Source organism: Vombatus ursinus, unplaced genomic scaffold (genome assembly GCF_900497805.2).
Source record: "Vombatus ursinus unplaced genomic scaffold, bare-nosed wombat genome assembly UNPS02014778.1, whole genome shotgun sequence".
NCBI classification, from domain to species: domain Eukaryota; kingdom Metazoa; phylum Chordata; class Mammalia; order Diprotodontia; family Vombatidae; genus Vombatus; species Vombatus ursinus.
Window position 1 is genome coordinate 36,045,777 of NW_020954556.1, and position 19,496 is coordinate 36,065,272.

The following is a 19,496-nucleotide window of genomic DNA, read 5'->3' on the forward strand; positions in this document are numbered from 1 at the left end:
CTTAGGAAGGGTACTTGCAAATATTACCACAGTGGACAACTAAAAGAAAGTCTATAGTAACTTTTATTTATGGCTTTCTTGCTCCCTCATTCTCTCCCTTTTGCTTTCTCTTTATCTTCCTCTCTCATTCTCCATTTCTCTTCCAGTAGATAGATAGGAGGTAGAGAGATAGAGAGATAGAAAGATATGCACACACATCAAAGAGATGATAGTCTACTATCGGAAATTATATATACGCAAATAAGTAAACATAAAATGTTCACAAAATAAACACAAATTAATTTCCCAAGGTGGAGTAGACACCACCAACTGGGGAAATCAATAAAGACTGTCTTGAGGAGATACCATTTGACCTAAAAAAGAATTCCCTCTAAAATATACATTCATCCTTTGCTCAGAGACCTGCAAAGAGGGGAAGGAAACTCAATACCTCCAGAAGCAGCCCGTTTCATCTTTGGATCGTTTTAATTATTAGGAAAGTTTTCCTGTTCTAAGCCCAAATATCACCCATTGCACCTAGTTCTATCCTCTGGGGCCAAGCAGAACATATTTAATCCCTCTTCCATTCTTCAAATATTTGAAGGTAGTTATCATTGTCCCCCCTAAATTTTATCTTTTTCCAGACAAATCATTTAATCTATAGAATGTACTTTTTAAATATCATGGGCTATAAAAATGTAAAGTATATTTTGTGCCTAATAGCACTTTGCTCTCCTCACCCTTCCCCCATCTCCCACCCTAACCCACAGGTGGATGTCCCAGAGAATGCTATCTATCGCAGGTTCAAAATACTCTGGATTTGCATCCACTCCCAAACCGTCACTCATGATCCTCTACCAATGTATTTATCTTTCATAATCAACCAGAAGGGCACAATTAGTTCAAGGGTAAAATAGCAAAGTAAGAAAATAGCAATAAAATATTGACCCTGCTTTCCGCGCTGCCCCATAGAGGGTTCCATACAGCATTGTTCTTGGTTTCCCTCATAACTTTAAAGAGAAACTTTCACAATGTCCGGAGCCCTAGATGTCTTGCAGATGAAGGAGGAGGATGTCCTCAAATTCCTTGCTGCAGGAACCCATTTGGGTGGCACTAATTTGGACTTCCAGATGGAACAGTATATCTACAAAAGAAAGAGTGATGGTATCTGCATCATCAATTTGAAGAGAACTTGGGAAGAGCTTCTGCTGGCAGCTCATGTCATTGTTGCCATTGCAAATCCAGCTGATGTTAGCGTCATCTCATCCAGGAACACTGGCCAGCGAGCTGTTCAGAAATTTGCTGCTGCCACTGGCCATACCTATTGCTGGACATTTCACACTGGGCACCTTCACTAACCAGATCCAGGCAGCTTTCAGGGAGCCTCGCCTCTTGGTGGTCACTGATCCTCGGGCAGATCACCAGCCTCTTCCTGAAGCATCTTATGTTAACCGTTCAACCATTGCATTGTGCTACACAGACTCCCCACTTCGCTATGTGGACATTGCCATTCCAAGTAACAACAAGGGAGCTCAGTGGGTCTGATGTGGTGGATGCTGGCCCATGAAGTCCTACGTATGCATGGTGCCATCTCCCGTGAACACCCATGGAAGGTCATGCCCTATCTTTACTTCTACAGGGATCCAGAGGAGATTGAAAACGAAGAGCAGGCCTCAGCTGAGAAGGCAGTGACAAAGAAGGAGTTTCAGGGTGAATGGACTGCACCTGCCCCAGAATTCACTGCTACTCAACCGGAAGTGGCTGATTGGTCTGAGGGAGTACAAGTGCCATCTGTGCCCATTCAGCAGTTCCCTACCAAAGATTGGAGTGCTCAGCCACCTATGGAGGACTGGTCTGCGGCTCCTACTGCTCAGGTCACCAAGTGGGTAGGAACTACCACAGAGTCGTCTTAAGTTTTACCCCACGTGCTCTATCGGTGTTGGAAAAATGCTGATGGAAAATAAGCATTGGTTTATTACAAAAAAAAAAAAATATTGACCCCATAAACCTGGGGCACACTTATCTGTAAATACACACACACACACACACACACACACATATACACACACTTACAGAAACACACAAACACATATATACACATCCATCAGTGAGAAAAGTGAATGCACATAGGAAATATACCTTACCCAGCCTTAGACTACCTTTGTTTCTGTAGTTCAGTAGCCCTTTTATTGTTCCTTATATGTTCCTTTTATAGGAATAGAAAATGTCTCTCCCTCTTCCTTTAGTCAAGAGTTGAAATGGGATAAGTTAATAAGCACCTTAAAGGCAGAGTTAAGCAGATATAATAGATAGATGTAATAATAAATGGTATTTATATAGTCTTTGATGTGGTACAAGAAGAGAGGATACCAAACACTTGAGAAAAATAGGCTTTATTATTACTGAAAAAAGCAATCAAGAAAATCAGTAACTATTGTTTTCCCATCTCCGCAATATCTTTATGAAAAAAATCTATGTTCCTGTGCATTTCAGATATGCTTAAAGAAGGTATAAGAAGAGAGCAGGCAGTTTTTCACAGACATACATAAGAAGTTCACCAAGGTCCCATCTCCTTGTCAACATCGGTAAAGAAATGCAATATCGCCCGCCTCTCCCGGAACATCATTTCCCTAAAGCCCCAGCTGTACTTCATTTCATTCCCTCCTCTTCTCCACAATGCCAGACAGGTACCATTTCCTTCAACTTCTTCCTCTAGTCCTGGAACCAAGAACCAAGCTCACATCAACTCTTGCCATTCTTCCTGGATGGGATCTATCGTTCTACTCCCCTTTAGCCCGACTCACCATCCCGGTAATTTTCCAAACCAAATTTCACCTCCCTGATTACCCTTCCCCAATTCTGTTGTTTCCCCCAGAATGCAAGTTCTCTCAGAACAAGGGCTGTCTTTGCTTTTGTTATTTTAATCCCAATTCGCCCAGTGCTTAGCACAGTGCATAGCATATAGTATGTACTTAACAAATGCTTTTATCATTTGTTTGTGTATTTTTACCAATCGTTGCTATTCAGGCATTCAGTTGTATGTGACTCTTTGTGACTCCTCAAACCATACTGTCCATGGGATTTTCTTGGCAAAGGATTTTTTTTGCCATTTCCATTTCAATGGATTAAAGTAAACAGAGGTTAAGTGACTCGCCCAGGGTCACACTGCTAGTAAGTGCCTGAATCCACATTTGAACTCAGGTCTTCCTGATCCCAGGCCCTGCACTCTATCTATTGAGCCACTTGGCTGATTCTTTCACCAATCACGACATGGTTTATCATATATATATACTTATACATATTATTTAAATTATTGTTGAATAGTATTATTAAAAATCATATTCCTAACACAGCTCCTTTGTTTATCCAGAGTAAACCCTAATTTATGACTCCTCTTATCCATATACACGTGTAAATATGAAAACATATATGTATGTACATATATAGAAATAACATAGGCATATGTGGAAATATTCTATATTCTAAATAATCTATTACCCTTTCCAAATACATTGAAACCCTGGAGGAAAAAAAAATGAGTCCGTTAATCTTTTCTTTTGCTATTTTATAATTGTTCCATTGTTAGGTCATGTTTATTATCCATCCTGAGTGATGCTTGCTTATTTTTACCAATCTCTAAGTGAAATTTTAAAATTCAAGTTCTTCCTCCTCTAATCTCTTCCTCCTGCCTTGTTAGAAATACACAAAGTATTTCAGCCACTCCCAAGTTCCCTTTTGGAATACCCTTAATGATTCTGAAATACTTGGTTATTCCCCAAACACCACCCTAAAGATGAACCTTTGGACTCTGTGCTCTTCACTCTGCCAAGTTGAAAACTGCTCATGTGTTCTATTTAACCAAACTCAATGGCCAACTCACATATAGCAAATTATCTGCTAGATCTGTAAGCTTGTCAGAAAACATCAAGACAACAGAGCAAAGCTCAGTATCATCAAGCTGTCTTCCCAGTACTTCCCATAACATTTCTAGAAAAATAATTTTTGAGGTCATATAATCAGATCACCTGCATGTGTTTGCATAGACACGCTTATGCATGGATAGGAATATTATGAGACACCACTCTTTTTCAATAATGTCAATCATAAAATTTTCAAAAGCATATACAATTAATAGTATATTCCTTATTCCTCAAAATATTGGACACATTCTGATTTGTCTATAGAGGGAGAGAGGAGGGAATGGTATAAGCTTAAGCTGACATGTCACATTCTTAATAAACTGCAAACAATCCAATATCCTTTTATAAATAAACTATCCTACATATGTCTTGAAGGTCAACTTCCAAATAAAGGGAGAAAGTATTGTCCAGGAAGATCTTAGGTCTCCTTACTAAGGCAGAAATTTCCTTCCTCTTTGGTGAGTGACCCACTGAAGGACTTTCCCAGGAACTGGGTTGTTTTTTTGTTGCTCTCTTCACAGAATTAAGAAAGGCCCTATGGGTAGGCTTTAAAATGAAGAGCTCCATTTCTAGACCCAGCGCCTTACACTGGCTTATTCAGAGTTTGACAGGACTTCTAGCTAATCCACCCTGTTGGCTTTTATAACCTTAAATGTTTATGTTGAATGTTACTTTTTCAGAGTTACGTATATATCAAACTTGAATGAAGCCAAATGGAAATTATCACAAACACAAAAACAACCTCAAGTGGCCAAAATAACTTACAAGGTCAGGGTAGTGTAATGGAAAGAGAACTGAAATGCAAATCAGAAGATCTGGCTTAGGTAGGTTTCTGTTGCTTACTACTTTGTGTGACTTTGTACCAGTCATGTGACCTCGCTGGGTTTGCCTCAATTTCCTCATCTGTAAAATGAAAAAATTATATAAGATGTTCTCTAAAGTTCCTTACAATTGTAATATGTTGGGATACTATGATTCAATTTCAGTATTCTACACTAATAAGATCATTTCCAAATATTTCATAGTGTTCCCCTTAACAGAAAACACTGAGCATCCCCTGACAAAAAAGGACAAAAACCACAGTAATCACCTCCCTCATGGTATAGACATGGATCGTAAAGATTGTGAGAAAAAATGGAGAGTATAAAAGAAAACAGCCCATATAGATGGCAAATTTGCCTAGGCCCTACATCTCTGTCTCTATAGGCATCCCTGAAGAGTCCTACCCACTATTCTAACTTCCACAAACCCCTCAGAGATTTACAGCTCTCTCCAGAAGCCTGTGTCCAGTTTGAGAAACACAGCTAATGTAATCTATCAGTATTCTGGGAATTGCTTCTCCATTTGGATGTGCTATGAAAGGCTAATTAGCATGTTTTCTAAGACAGGAAGTCTTGTTTTTAGAATAAGTCCTTTCACATTAACATGTTGAATTTAAATATTCCAGTCTTCAGGGGGATGTGTGTGAGTGTGTGTGTGTGTGTGTGTGTTCTAATTCTATTAAGAAAACAAAAAGGCACAATGTCCAAATTGGCCACAAGAGGGCAGCTACAACATGGGTTTGGGAATACCTGAGTAAGTTTAGCCTTCCAAAAAGGCCCTCACCATATATATGCCTTTCACTCAAATTTCAGCCCACTACCAATATTTATTTCAGAGTTGTTCTAGTAACATTTTTAAAATTCTTGTTTTTAAACAAATCCTTTTCAATCTTCTTTTTTTGGAACAAGTGTGTCCCTTTTTAGGACTTTATAAAAAAGATTGCTATCTAGAAAGATCTTTGGAGACTAATAAATTACTTGACAATTCTGGAAAAAAAACAGAAAATGTTTTTATTTTAATGATGTTTGACCCTGGATAAAAATAAAATGGTAATAGTTATTTTAATTCCCTGAATTCAATAGAGAATTTTCTCTTAAGAGTTTGGGGGTTTTTGCCAAATATTTTCATCAGTGCTTAGTCATTTTTTATCCTCATCTTAATTTCCTAAAAGCATCCAAGATCAAATTTATTAGGAAATTTATCACTGAACTAAAGAGTGGGAGGTCTGTGAGCAGGAAAATAGAGATTATTAATGACACCTAAATATAGTATCCTTTTGGTTTTATGTTGATGCATAATTGAATTTAGTATTTTACTCTCTTAAAAGGTATAGCTATAAATTAAATGACTAATTTTAAGTGTATACATTAAATTTTTATGTCCACAGTTCTACTCACTAAAAATCAATGGCAGCTTCTTCCAGTATTAGTCTATTGTTTTTGTGTTTCATGTACTTTACAAACTTAAAGGAATTCTCATGGAACACAAATGTTATATAGTATCATAGGATTTAGAGCTGAAAGAAACATTAGAAATACTGAATTCTACAAATGAGAGAAACTGGAGGCCCTACAGAGGAACAGTGACTTATTCAAAGTCACAAAAATAATAAGTAGAGGAGACTATAATCAATCTGAGATGTGATCCTAATCCAATGCTCCCAACATTAGGCTGTACCAAATAATATTTAGATACTTGGAGGAACCTTAACTCCCAATCTCATGGTCTCTTATTTACTTCTCTTCTGTCCTTTTGAAGTTGTTTCTCCATAAATAGCACTTGGGTTGACTTTTCCCACTGCAAAAGTGAGTGTATTGGATTCTCAAAACCATCTAGGACCTACTCTAATTGATAACAGGTGAATCAAACCAACCTTAAAATACTACCTGAATCTAGTTCACTGACAGTCACCATGATATAATATAAGGAGTAGGATGATAGATAGCCCTGAAAGAGCACTGACTTCTGCCTGCTGAGAGTGAAGTGTCTTTGAGCAGATGAGACTGGTAGACCAAGCTCACCTCTGCACAATGAAATTCCTTATCTGTGAAATGGGTAATAATAATACCTACATCACAGGAAGAATCCGAGATTGTGAAAGTGTAAGACGTTCTTCAAGTGTGAGATGCTATTATTGATATCAGTATTTATAACTTCCTTTCTTGTTCCAGAAAACAGACTGGATACAACCAAATGAGGTAGCCCTATTGGCTGGACTCTGTATGAATCAGGAAACATGCTTAGATCCAGGTAGCTATTGTTATTGTTTATTCCTGTCCAACTCTTCATGATCCTTATGAGGTTTTCTTGGCAAAGTTATTGGAGTGGTTTCCCATTTCCTTCTGCAACTCATTTTACAGACAAGGAAACTGAGGCAAACAGGGTTAAATGACTTGTCCAGGGTCATACAGCTAGTGTCTGAGGTTGAATTTAAACTCAGGTCCTCCTCACTCCAGGGCCAGCACTCTATCCACTGCACCATCTAGCCGCCCAATCCAGATAGAAAATATATTTTTTTGGTGAGGCAATTGGGGTTAAGTGACCAGCGAGGTCACATGACTGGAACAGCTAGTAAATGTTATGTGTCAGAGGTCAGATTTGAACTCAGGTCCTCCTGACTCCAGGGCTGATGCTCTATTCAATGCACCACCTAGCTGCCCCGAGAAAATAATCTTAATAATTATTTGATCAACAAATATTTGTTAAGCAGAAGCAGAGTAGAACAATGGAAAGAAGGCTGGAATTGGGTTCAGGTAACCTGGGTTTGATTTCCGACTCCACTTAGTACTTATGTGACCTTGGACAAATCAGTTAACTTAATCACTTAATCTCTCTGAGCTGCAGGGTCCTCATTTGTAAAATGAGGGGTTTAGGCTAGATGGCCTCTAAGATCAGTCAATCAATCAAGAAGCCTACTATGTGCCAGTCACTACTAGACACTTGGTGGGGGAGGGGGTACAAATACAAATAATGGAACAATCCTTCCTCTTAAGGAACTTATACTCCATGGAAAGGTAACAAATACATACGTAAATGTATACAGAATCCATAAAAATAAATGCAAGGTAGGTAGGAGGAGGCCCTGGCAGTTCTAGGGATCAGAAATGGCTTCATGTAGAAGGATATGCTTGAGCTTCATCTTGAAGAAAGAGACAGAACCTATGAGGCGGAAGCAATCAGGGAGTGCATTCAGATATAGAGCAGCCAGTACAGAGGCAAGGACATGGGAGATAGAGTACCATGCATGAGGAACAAAGAGAAAGCCACCTTGGTCAGATTGTAGAGGGCAGCAAAGGAAGTAATGTATAATGAGTCTGGGAAAAGGTGGTGACCAGGTTCTGAAGGGCTTTAAAAGCTATACAGAGGAGTTTCTATTTACCCTAGGGCTGCAGAGAGCAACTGCAGGTTACTGAAAAAGGTTGTGATGTGATCAGACCAATTCTTTATGGAAATCACTTTGGCAACTAAGTAGAAAAGTGATTAGAGTGGGGAGAGTCTGGAGTCAGGGAGACCAATTAAGAGACAGTTGCAAAAGTCTGCGAAACAGAAGATGAGGGCCTGAATGAGGGGAATGGTGTCTGTGTGAGTAGTCAAGGGGTCAGAGGCAAGAGACATCATGGAGATAAAAATGGCAAGATTTGGTAACTGGATAAGTGAGGTGAGAGAATGTGAGAAGTCAAGTATCATCCTAAGGTTATGAACCTAGAAGACCAGAATAGTGATTCCTCCAACAAAAATAAGGAAGCATGGAAGAGAACGGTATTATGTGGGAAATATAATGAAAGGTATTTTCGGTTTGGTTTGGTTTGGTTTGGTTTGGGCAGCTTAGTGGCACAGTGAATAGAATGCTAGACCTGAATTCAGATCTTGCCTCACATACTTACAAGCTGTGTGACCCTTGTGACCTTTGTTATTCAGTCATTTTAGGCAGGTACAACTTTTTGTGACCCCATTTTGTGGTTTTATTGGCAAAGATACTGGAGTAGTTGGCCTTTTCCTTCTCCAGTTCATTTTGTAGATGAAGTAACTAAGACAAACAGGTTTAAGTGACTTGCCCAGGGTCACACAGCTAGTAAGTGTCTAAGTCCAGATTTGAACTTAGGACTTCCTGACTCTAGGCCCAGTGCTTTATCCACTGTGCCACCTGCTAGCTTAGCAAGTCACTCAGTCACTGTCTGCCTCAGTTTCTTATTCTGTCTAATGGGAATAATAATAGTACTAGGTCATCCTACAAGGATTAAGTTAAATACCTGTAAAGCACTTTGTAAATCTTAAATTACTATATAAATGTTGTAGTTTTTTAGAGCTAGTCTCTTCCGGTTAAAATCTGATTCTAAGATCTAATTTGCAAGGCTCTGTTAAAGTTACTAAAAGACTACTTCACAAGCAAGTTGTATTTCAAAAGTTTCTTTGTAACCTAGCTGTTTGGAACTTAAAATTATTTTGCTATAAAAAACAATATTATAAATAATTACTAGTTTCCCCAACTGGGCCACAAAAGCCCACTTAACCTACAATGTAGCTAAAATAATGCTATAGTTTAGCTATGTTGTAAGCTGTTCATTCTTACTTAATAGATCTGTGCTTTCACCAAAGTAGTTATTGACTTTCCATACCTCCCTCATGCAATTCTCACTCATGTTCTCCTATATAATCTCCACCAAGAATCTAACCAACATCCCTGAGATTTTCTGTTAGGTATCTTTTAAATTGAAGTTAAGTAGACTTTTCAGTTACCCTTTCAAAATACATCAGGATTGTGGAGACAAAGGAATCTTGCAATCTTGTTTTGCCATATTATAATGGTTTTGTTGTCAATTTTTTACACAATCTAGCAATTTAATGTTAATTTATAAGGTTGTTTTGATGGGAAAGTTAATGTTGCAGTATAACCCACAAAGCACACTTATGCTGTGTATGCTTTATGTATGCTAAATAGTGTGATGAATTAGATGTACACTTTTCCATGCATGCAATCATATCTTAGTCATCAAAACATGCAAACAAACATCTGCCCCCTCCAAGAACAAACCACCAACTGACTTCTAAGAAGTTCCTATAAGCGTCTTTGATGTCAGTGCTCAAGACAAAGTCCCCTCTCTGTCCAGCTGGAAGCCATATTTCTCCCTCCAAGGTAGCTGTCTACAAGTCTCCATCAATCAGCACTGCTCTAAGCAAACACAGGTTGCTCAAGTCTTAAGTGTAAGGAATTCAGGACCCGGTCCCAGTCTCAGCCTGGAGTGCCTTAAAGGCTAGAGACTCCTGCAAGTTACTTAGAGTTTTCATTTTCCACTTAATTTGATTCACAGCTTATTACATAACCTACTGATAAAATCGTTTATAATACTTTTCCATTACTAGTGCATTCTCTCAGAAGGTTTCTGTATGTTTATCAGTTGTTTAAGAACATACGCATGCTGTTTACTACATCATATCACATGACTATTTTTCCTAGTATTGAAAAACAACCTATTCAAAACAATGCAATCATAAAATGGAGGCTGAAAAGAAAATGGAATTAGTTATGCTAAGTTGACAAACATTCCTACTATCTCATTAAGGTGATAAAACTACATGCAACAAGAAAAGAGAGCAGGAACGATGAAAATTTCTACACCTTCCTAGGCAAGTTGTAGTAGCTACCAGCACAAGGCTCACAGGACCTGTGACCACAGTGCCCTGACAAGTGTATGTGTGAGACAACACATTTCCTCCCTGTTGTGACTGCCATCTTGCACTTTGTTTCCCAGTCAGGATGCAGAGCAGGCACAACCACTCCATTTCCCCAGCCCCGTGATCCTATCACCATGGTACCTTGTTTCCAAGGCCCAACCTCTCTGCAAACCCCCAAAGGGCTGAGGGTTGTACTCTCTGAGTAACTGCATGTGCCAGTAGACTGTCTACTGCACTAGTTCCACCCACTCCATCCTCAAATTGTTTCTGGTCCAAGTAAAGAAATTCCGAAATATGGCTCTTCCCCCAGGTCACCTGGCACGTAGCAAAATAGGAACACTTCTCAATCTTATTGACTGACCACGGGACAGTCAAGAAGACCAGACACCCAGTGACCAGTCTATGTCCCAAGGCGATACTCTAAGCCTATAAATGGGAGAAAAGTTTCTGATTCACATTAGTAGAAGAAGTATCCTCTGTAGAAATTCCCTACAGCAATAAATCAGAGGATCATAGGTCCAAACAAAACAAATAAAGTATATATGCACAGAAACATAGGCACACACACACACACACACACACACACACACACACACACCACACACACACAGAGTGAAAAAGAGCAAGAGTGAATGATGGAAAGAATTCTCCTCGATGCATTCTCCACAGTTTAGTGGTTCAGTCATTTTTCAGTTGTGTCCGACTCTTTGTGACCCCATTTGGAGTTTTCTTGGCAGAGACACTAGAGTGGTTTGTCATTTCCCTCTCCAATTTGTTTTACAAAAGAGAAAACTGAGGCAAACAGGGTTGAGTGACTTGTCCATGGTCACAGAGCTAGTAAGTGTCTAAAGACAGATTTGAACTCAGGAAAATTACTCTTCCTGATTTCAGGCTCGATCCACTGTACCACCTAGCTGCCCCCATTCTCCACACAGCTGCCAAAATAATCTTCCTAAAGCATATTCTGACCATGTCACTTCTTGTTCAAAAACTGACCATGGCCCCACATTACCTCCAGAATAAAATATATGCTCCTCAGCCTGGCATTTAAGGTTCCATGATCTGACTCCAACCTACCTTTCCAGCTTTATTCCATATTGCTCCCTCTTCACTAACTTATTCCTGCAAACTGATTATTACTTTTAATGCAAATTTAGATTTGATCTCTTGCATTCACCAAAGCAAACAAACAAAAACTACTTTTCAAAACCTCTTCATCCCCACTTTTCAAAAGCTTTATCTTCTGTCAAGATTCAGTTAGACACTAGCTATATCATGAAGCCTTCCCTGATTCCTACCCCCCAACCCATTACTCATGTAATTTCCCTCCTCAAATTACTTTATATGTGTACGTGTTGTATCCCTCTTGTAGAAAGTAAGATCCTCGAAAGGAGAGAATATGTTGTTTTTATGTTTTTGTTACATTTTATTATACTGAGTGAAAGTTGCTGGGAGTCAAATTTTGGCTCAATATAAGGTAAAACTTCTTAATAAATGAAACTTTCCAAAAATGGAATGGACTGCCTTGGAATATATTGGGTTTCTTTTCATTGAAGTCCCTCAAGCAAAAGTTGGATGAACACTTGTTAGATATGCTATAGAAGGGATTCAGGTATGGGTTAGATTAGACAGATACTGAAGTCCTTTGTAACTGAGAACTTGTAATTCTGTGATTTTAAGTCAGGAATCACCTATATAAGACACTATCCCTGACCTTGAAGAGCTTATATTCGATCTGGGTAGATAAAACATGTACAAATAAAAAGATAATTAATATCGGGCAGTATAAGGTAAGTTGCAAATAATTGGTACATTGCTATAATAGTACAATAGTGCTGATACTATCTACATTCCTTAAAGTATAATACATAACAATGCTGATACTACATAAGAGCGCTGATACTACATAAGAGCAAATAAACTATTTATACTATGAGCAATATCCATCCTCCCCTGTGGATCTGAGTCAAAATTATCCTCCTAAAAAAGTCAAGTTACATAAACCCTGTAAAAGTTTTGGACTTTGGAGACAAGGGGATAAGTATTTAATCAAAAGGAATTCTTGTACAAGTCATGGCCCAGGACCACCCAAGCTCTGGACTCACACAAACTTGTGTCTGAGTTTGAGTAATGACCAAAAAGGGAAGTTTCTCTTTGACTTATTACATCTTTACCCAGAGTTTTCTCTGGGAAATCTCCAAATGTGATCATGCCTAGGTTTTAATAAATATACCAGGGTCCCCAGCTTCTATACAAGCAGTCAAGGTAACAAATTCATATCAGGTAGAGGACAGTTCTTAATTTCACTCAACAGAAAATGAAGAAAACACACCAGACTCACAGGGGCCCAACAGCAGATTCAGAAAGTACATGATACACTCATAGTGGTCCATAAGCTACCCTCAGAAGGAAACTGAACTTGGACTTGGCAGTAGGGCAATATTCCAACATTCCAATAAATCTCTGGCTCTCCCACAGGGGACCTACCCACAATGTTGCTCCCAGACAAATATTTCTACCCTGTAGTTTGGACTCCCTGTGCATAGGAATCACACAATAGAACTGCAGGACAGGTCACTTCTTTCCCATTAGATCTACACTGTCTAAATAACTTAATGTAATAGTAGGGGACAATATATAGTTCTTCTCCCCCATGACATGGCACTAGTCCTTACTATTCTCCGGCTACTGGAGTCATCTTCTTTCTACAAAAGGCACATAATTCAGGAATTCCTATTCTCTTTCTAATAGGTCCAATACAAAACTCTTAAACCAGGTGCTACTCTAGAAGCAACCCACAAGAAATTTTCCTTTTTTGCTAGAAAACTAGATGCTAAACTCATATTGCCTAGGAAACTACCTTTTCTTCTAACTACTAGGCAGTGATTAAGGAACACTGTTCATAAACTCTTCTTTTGTGGCACATGGGTGAAAAAGTTGTTGGTGAATACATATAATTCCTATGCACTTCTGTCCCATGTCAGCTAATAACAGCTCCTGGTGAGAAGAAATATAGAATCCCCCATCCCCATGAATAGTCCCTTCTTCACAAAGAAAAAAAAAGATCAAGCAGGCATATTATCTTATTTTTATGGCAGCAGTTCTCAAAGTGTGGACCACTCTTTCAGGGTGGGGGGAGAGGGGGAGGTGAAGTCAAAACAACTGTCATAATAATACTAAGATGTCATTTGTCTATTAAAATACTCCTCCCTTTTCCAACTATATATCTGCATGAGGCCAGATTTTCTTCATATACTTCAACCAAAATAACACATTGCAACCAATCAAATTCAGAAGCAATCATGACAATCAAACTATCTTCTATTAAGCCAGACTTTAAAGAGATTTTTAAACATATATAAAGCAATGCCATTCTTTTCACTAAATTTTTTTGTTCTGGAAAATATATTTTCATTAGAAATATGTTTTTATGTTAACATGTAATAGGTTTATTATTTTAAGTAAATTAATAAATATTTTAAAATTTTGTTTTAATTTCTAATACAGTAAATATCAATAGATATAATCCATGTAAACAAAAGCTCTTTGGGGCCCTCAATACTTTTTAAGAGTGTAAAGGAGAGTGGAACTTCCAGGAGCCAATACACTGGAATAAGCAGTAAATGGCTGTAGCTCTCCCATATTCACCTCCAAAGAACCAAACAACCATAAAGTAGCACCCCAGAACAAATCTTGAAACAACAGAACCAGTGGAAAGATGGGATGAAGCAGTCTTTTAGCCTGGGAGACTTGGAAGATCAGCAAAAAGGTCCATCTCACTCAGGTAAAAGGGGAGTGCATTCCAGCACAGGAAGTGCCCCAGCAAGCCCCACCTCAGCAAACAAGCAAGAGATCCTAAGCCCCAGTGTGATGGAGCTGGCAAACAACAACACTGGGAACCTCACACACACACACACATATGCCTTATCATAGCCTGGGGAACCAGCAGACTCCAGCTTGGAGAACTATCACTTGTGTTGGAGCAGCCCCAGGCAAGCAGACATCCTCCAGAGGCCAGACCTTCACATGTTTTAGTGGAGCCCTGGGGAAATGGAGAAAAACCCCACCTGGCCTCATCACATGCCAGACACCACCACAAGGACCCCAGCTCAGCACCAGGAAAACTGCCAGACCCCTAGAGCATCCAGTAGCACCAGCCACGCCCCACACAATCCCCTCAATACAGCACCAGACACAAGGGGCCCCCAGGGGCCTCAGGGCAATGTCAGCACAGCACCAGGTAGACAGGCAGGGCCTGCAGTCACTGAAACAAGAAGCCTGAGATAGAGCCCCTTCCACTCTTGGAGCAGAGATCAAATTTAAAAGACAGGAAAAGGACACACACACAAAGAAAAAAAAAGGATGAGAAAAAAAAAATCTGATCATAGAAAGTTATTATGGTGACAGGGAAGACCAAGACACAAATTTAAAAGAGGACAACAATGTCAAAACACCTACAGGCAAAACCTCAAAGAAAAATGGGAAGTGGTCTCAAACCCAGAAAGAGCTCATGGAAGAACTCAAAAAGGAGCTAAAAATCATATAAGAAAGATAGAAAAAAATTGGGAAAAGAAATGAGAGTGATGCAAGAGAATTATGAAAAAAAAGAATCAACAGCTTGAAAAACTGTAGAACTGGCCAAATGAAAAAGGAGATACAAAAATCCACTGAAGAAAACAACTCCTTAAACAGTACAATTGGCCAAATGGAAAAGAAAGTACAAAAGCTAAAGGAAAACAACACCTTAAAAGTTAGAATTGGGCAAAAGCAAGCTAATGACTCTAAGAGATATCAAGAATCAATCAGGGAGCAGCTAGGTGGCGCAGTGGATAGAGCACCGGCCCTGGATTCAGGAGGAGGTGAGCATCAGACACATAACACTTACTAGCTGTGTGACCCTGGGCAAGTCACTTAACCCCATTGCCTAGGCAAAAAAAAAAAAAAAAAAGAATCAATCAGACAAATTCAAAAGAATGAAAAAAATAGAAGAAAATGTAAAATACCTCATGGGAAAAACAACTGACCTAGAAAATAGATCCAGGAGAGACAATATCAAATTCATTGGACTACCTGAAAGCCATAATCAAAAGGAGGACTTGGACAGCATCTTCCAAGAAATTATCAAGGAAAACTGCCCTGATCTCCTGGAACCAGAGGGCAAAATAGACATTGAAAGAATCCACCAATCACCACAGGAAAGAGATTCTAAAATAAAAACTCCAAGGAACATTGTAGCCAAATTTCAGATGTATCAGGTCAAGGAAAGTGGCCAGTACAAGTGGCCAGAAAGAAACAATTCAATATTTGGGGAGTCACAATCAGGATCAGATAAGACTTGGCAGCTACAACATTAAAGTATCAGAGATCATGTAACATGATATTCTGGTGGCAAAGGAACTAGTCATCCAATGACATAGAAGGATTTCAAGTCTTCATAAGGAGAAGATCAAAACTAAACCAAAAAATTGACCTCCAATATCAAAACCCAAGAGAAACATAAACAGGTAAAAAAGGAAAAGAAAGCATAAAGGATTCAATAAAGCTAAACTGTTTACATCCCTACACGGGAAGATGATACTTGTAATTCTTAAAAATTGTATCACTAACAGTACAGATTGAAAGAATATGCATAGAGAGAGGGTATGGATATAAAATGAATTTGAGGGAATAGCATTAAAAAAAATTAAGGGCCATCAGCAAGCATTATATGTAATGGGGATAAGCTAGATCTAGATATCTAGCTAGATATCTACTGTTTGATAAACTGATCAACCATTCTGGAGACCAATTTGGAACTATGCCCAAAGGGCTACAAAAATGTGCATACCCTTTGACCCAGCAATAGCACTTCTAGGGCTGTATCCCAAAGAGATCATAAAAATGGGGAAAAAACCCACCTGTATAAAAATATTTATAGCAGCTCTTTTTGTGGTGGACAAGAATTGGAAATTGAGGGGAAGTCCATCAATTAGGGAATGACTGAACAAGTTGTGGTATATGAATGTAATGGAATACTATTATGCTATAAGAAATGATGAGCAGCTGGATTTCAGAAAAACCTGGAAGGACTTACATGAATTGATGCTGAGTGAAATGATCAGAACCAGGATAACTGTGCACAGTAACAGCAACATTGTGTGATGATCAACTATGAATGACTTAACTCTTTTCAGCAATATTCTAATGCTAATCAACTGTGAAAAAACTTATCTACTATCATCAATACAGTGATCCATGACAATTCTGAAAGATTCATGATGAAAAATGCTATCCACCTCCAGAAAGAGGACTGATGAACTCAGCATATTGAAACATTTTCCCCACTTTCTTCATTTTTTTTCTTTTTTAACATGCTAACATGGAAATGTGATTTGCGTGACTTCACATATGTAATGAGTTTAATACTGCTTACTTTCTCCTTAGGTAGAGGAGGGTCTAGAGAAAAAGCATTTGGAACCCAAAATAAAAATAAATAAATGTTAAAAAAAAAAGAAGAATTTGCATCCCTGATCAATAGAATAACCAAAGATGATTCCAGAGGACCCATGGTGAAACACGTTGCCTACTTTCTTACTGAGAAGTGATGGATTCAGAATGCAGACTGAGACATATTTTTGACATGGCTAATATGAGGATTAGTTTTGTTTTACTATGTGTATTTGTTATGAGGCCTGCCCCTCACAATGGGTATGGATGGGAGAGGAAAAATATTTTTGTTCATTGAAAAATAATAAATACAATTTTTAAAAGTCAAAAAAATTAAGGGATGAGAAAGAGGAGTACAATGGGTGCAGAAGAAAAGGAGAGGTAGAATGGGGTATTATCTCACATGAATAGGTGAGAAAGACCTGTTACAGTGAAGGAGAAGAGGAGAGGGGTGAGGCAATGAGCATTACTGGAACCTTACTCTCATCATTATTGGCTCAAGGAGGGAATAATATACAGAATCAGATGAATATAGAAATCTATTTCACCCAACAGCAAAGTAGGAGGGGAGGTGATTAAGTAAAGAGGGAGGGGATTCACAGAAGGGAGGGCATAGAGGAGGTGATAAACAGAAGCAAAACACTGGTGAGGTGGGAGAGGGTGAAAGGAGAGAGAGGACAAACAGGAGGAAGAATAAGATGGAGGGAAATACACAGGTAGTAATCATAACTGGGAATGTGAATGGAAAGAACTCTACCATAATACAAAAGTGGATAGCAGAGTGGATCAAAAACCAGAATCCTACAATATATTCCTTACAAGAAACATACTTCAAGCAGAAGTACACACACAGAGTAAAGGTAAGGAGCTGGAGCATTATCTATTGTGCTTCAGCTGAAGTTAAAAAAAAAGTAGGGGTAACAATCCTGATCTTAGACAAAATAAAAGCAAAAATAGACCTAATTAAAAGAAATAAGGAAGGAAACTACATCTTTCTAAAAGGTACCATAGTCAATGAAACAATCATATTAGAAGAGCAAAGAATAGTCTACCTGTCAGACCTATGGGGAGGGGAAGAATTCATAACCAAACAAGAGATAGAGAGCATTACAAATGTAAATTAGATCATTTTGATCATATTAAATTGAAAAGTATTTGTACAAACAAAACCAATGCAACTAAGATTAGAAGGAAAGTAGAAAGCTGGAAAACAATCTTTACGGCAAGTGTCTCTGATAAAGGCCGCATTTCTCAAATATATAGAGAACTGAGTCAAATTTATGAGAATACAAGCCATTCCTCAATTGATAAATTGTCAAAGATTATGAGTAGGAAGTTTTCAGATGAAGAAATCAAAAATATCTTTGGGCATATGAAGAAGTGCTCTAAAGCACTTTTGATTAGAGAAATGGAAATTAAAACAACTCTAGGGGCAGCTAGGTGGCACAGTGGATAGAGCACTGGCCCTGGATTCAGGAGGACCTGAGTTCAAATCTGGCGTCAGACCAAACACTTGACACTTACTGGCTATGTGATTCTGGGTAAGTCACTTAACCCTAATTGCCAAAAACAAACAAACAAAAAAAAAAAACCTGAAGTATCACCTCATACCAATCAGATTGGCTAATATGACCAAAAAAATGATAAATGTTTGAGAGGATGTGGGAAAATTAAAACACTAATGCATTGTTGGTGGAGTTGAGAACTGATCCGTTTTGGAAAGCAATTTGGAACTATGCCCAAAAGGCAATCAAACTGTGTATACCCTTTGATCCTGCAATCTGTATCCCAAAGAGACCATAAAAAATGGGAAAAGAACCTACATGTGCAAAAATATTTATAGCAGCCCTATTTGTGCTGGCAAAATATTGGAAACCGACAGGATGCCCATCAATTGGGGAATGGCTGAACAAGCTGTGGCAAATGAATGTAATGGAATACTATTGTGCAATAAGAAATGATGAACAGGCACATTTCAGAAAAAAACCTGGAAAGACTTGTACAAACCAATGCAAAGTGAAATGAGCAGAACCAAGAACACACTGTACACAGTTTCAGCAACATCATGTGATGATCAACTATGAATGACTCAGCCTTTCTCAGCAACACAACAATCTAAGACAAATTCAAAGGACTCATGAAGGAAAATGTTATCCATATCCAGATAAAGGACTGATTGACTCTGAATACAGGTCAAAGCGTATTTTTTCACTTACTTTACTCTTTCTCATGTTTTTTTCTTTTCATCTATTTCTTCTTCCACACCTGTGATGTACATGGAAATATATTTTATATGATAGCATATATATAAACTATATCAAACTTCCTAACATTTTCAGAAGAGGGGAGGGGAGGGCAAGAGGGAGAAACATTTGGAACTCAAAATCTCATAAAAAATGAGTGCTAAAAATTTTCTTGATATGCAATTGTGGGAAAAAATACAATACTATTTAAAGAAAAAAATAAATAAAATATTTTTAATTTTAAGAGTGTAAAGGAGTCCTGCATGGAAACAATGAACATGAACTTGGACGGACTTTAAGAGATAGTGGAGGATAGGGGCAGCTAGGTGGTGCAGTGAATAGAGTACCTGCCCTGGAATCAGGAGGACTTGAGGTCAAATCCAGCCTCAGACACGTGATACTCACTAGGTGTGTGACCCTGGGCAAGTCACTT

General features: G+C 38.5%; 1 pseudogene; it reads left to right on the plus strand.

Annotated features, from left to right (window-relative positions):
* Positions 1–999: 999 nt before the first annotated feature.
* LOC114045493 lies at positions 1,000–1,892 on the plus strand (annotated as a pseudogene).
* The last annotated feature ends 17,604 nt before the right edge of the window (positions 1,893–19,496 follow it).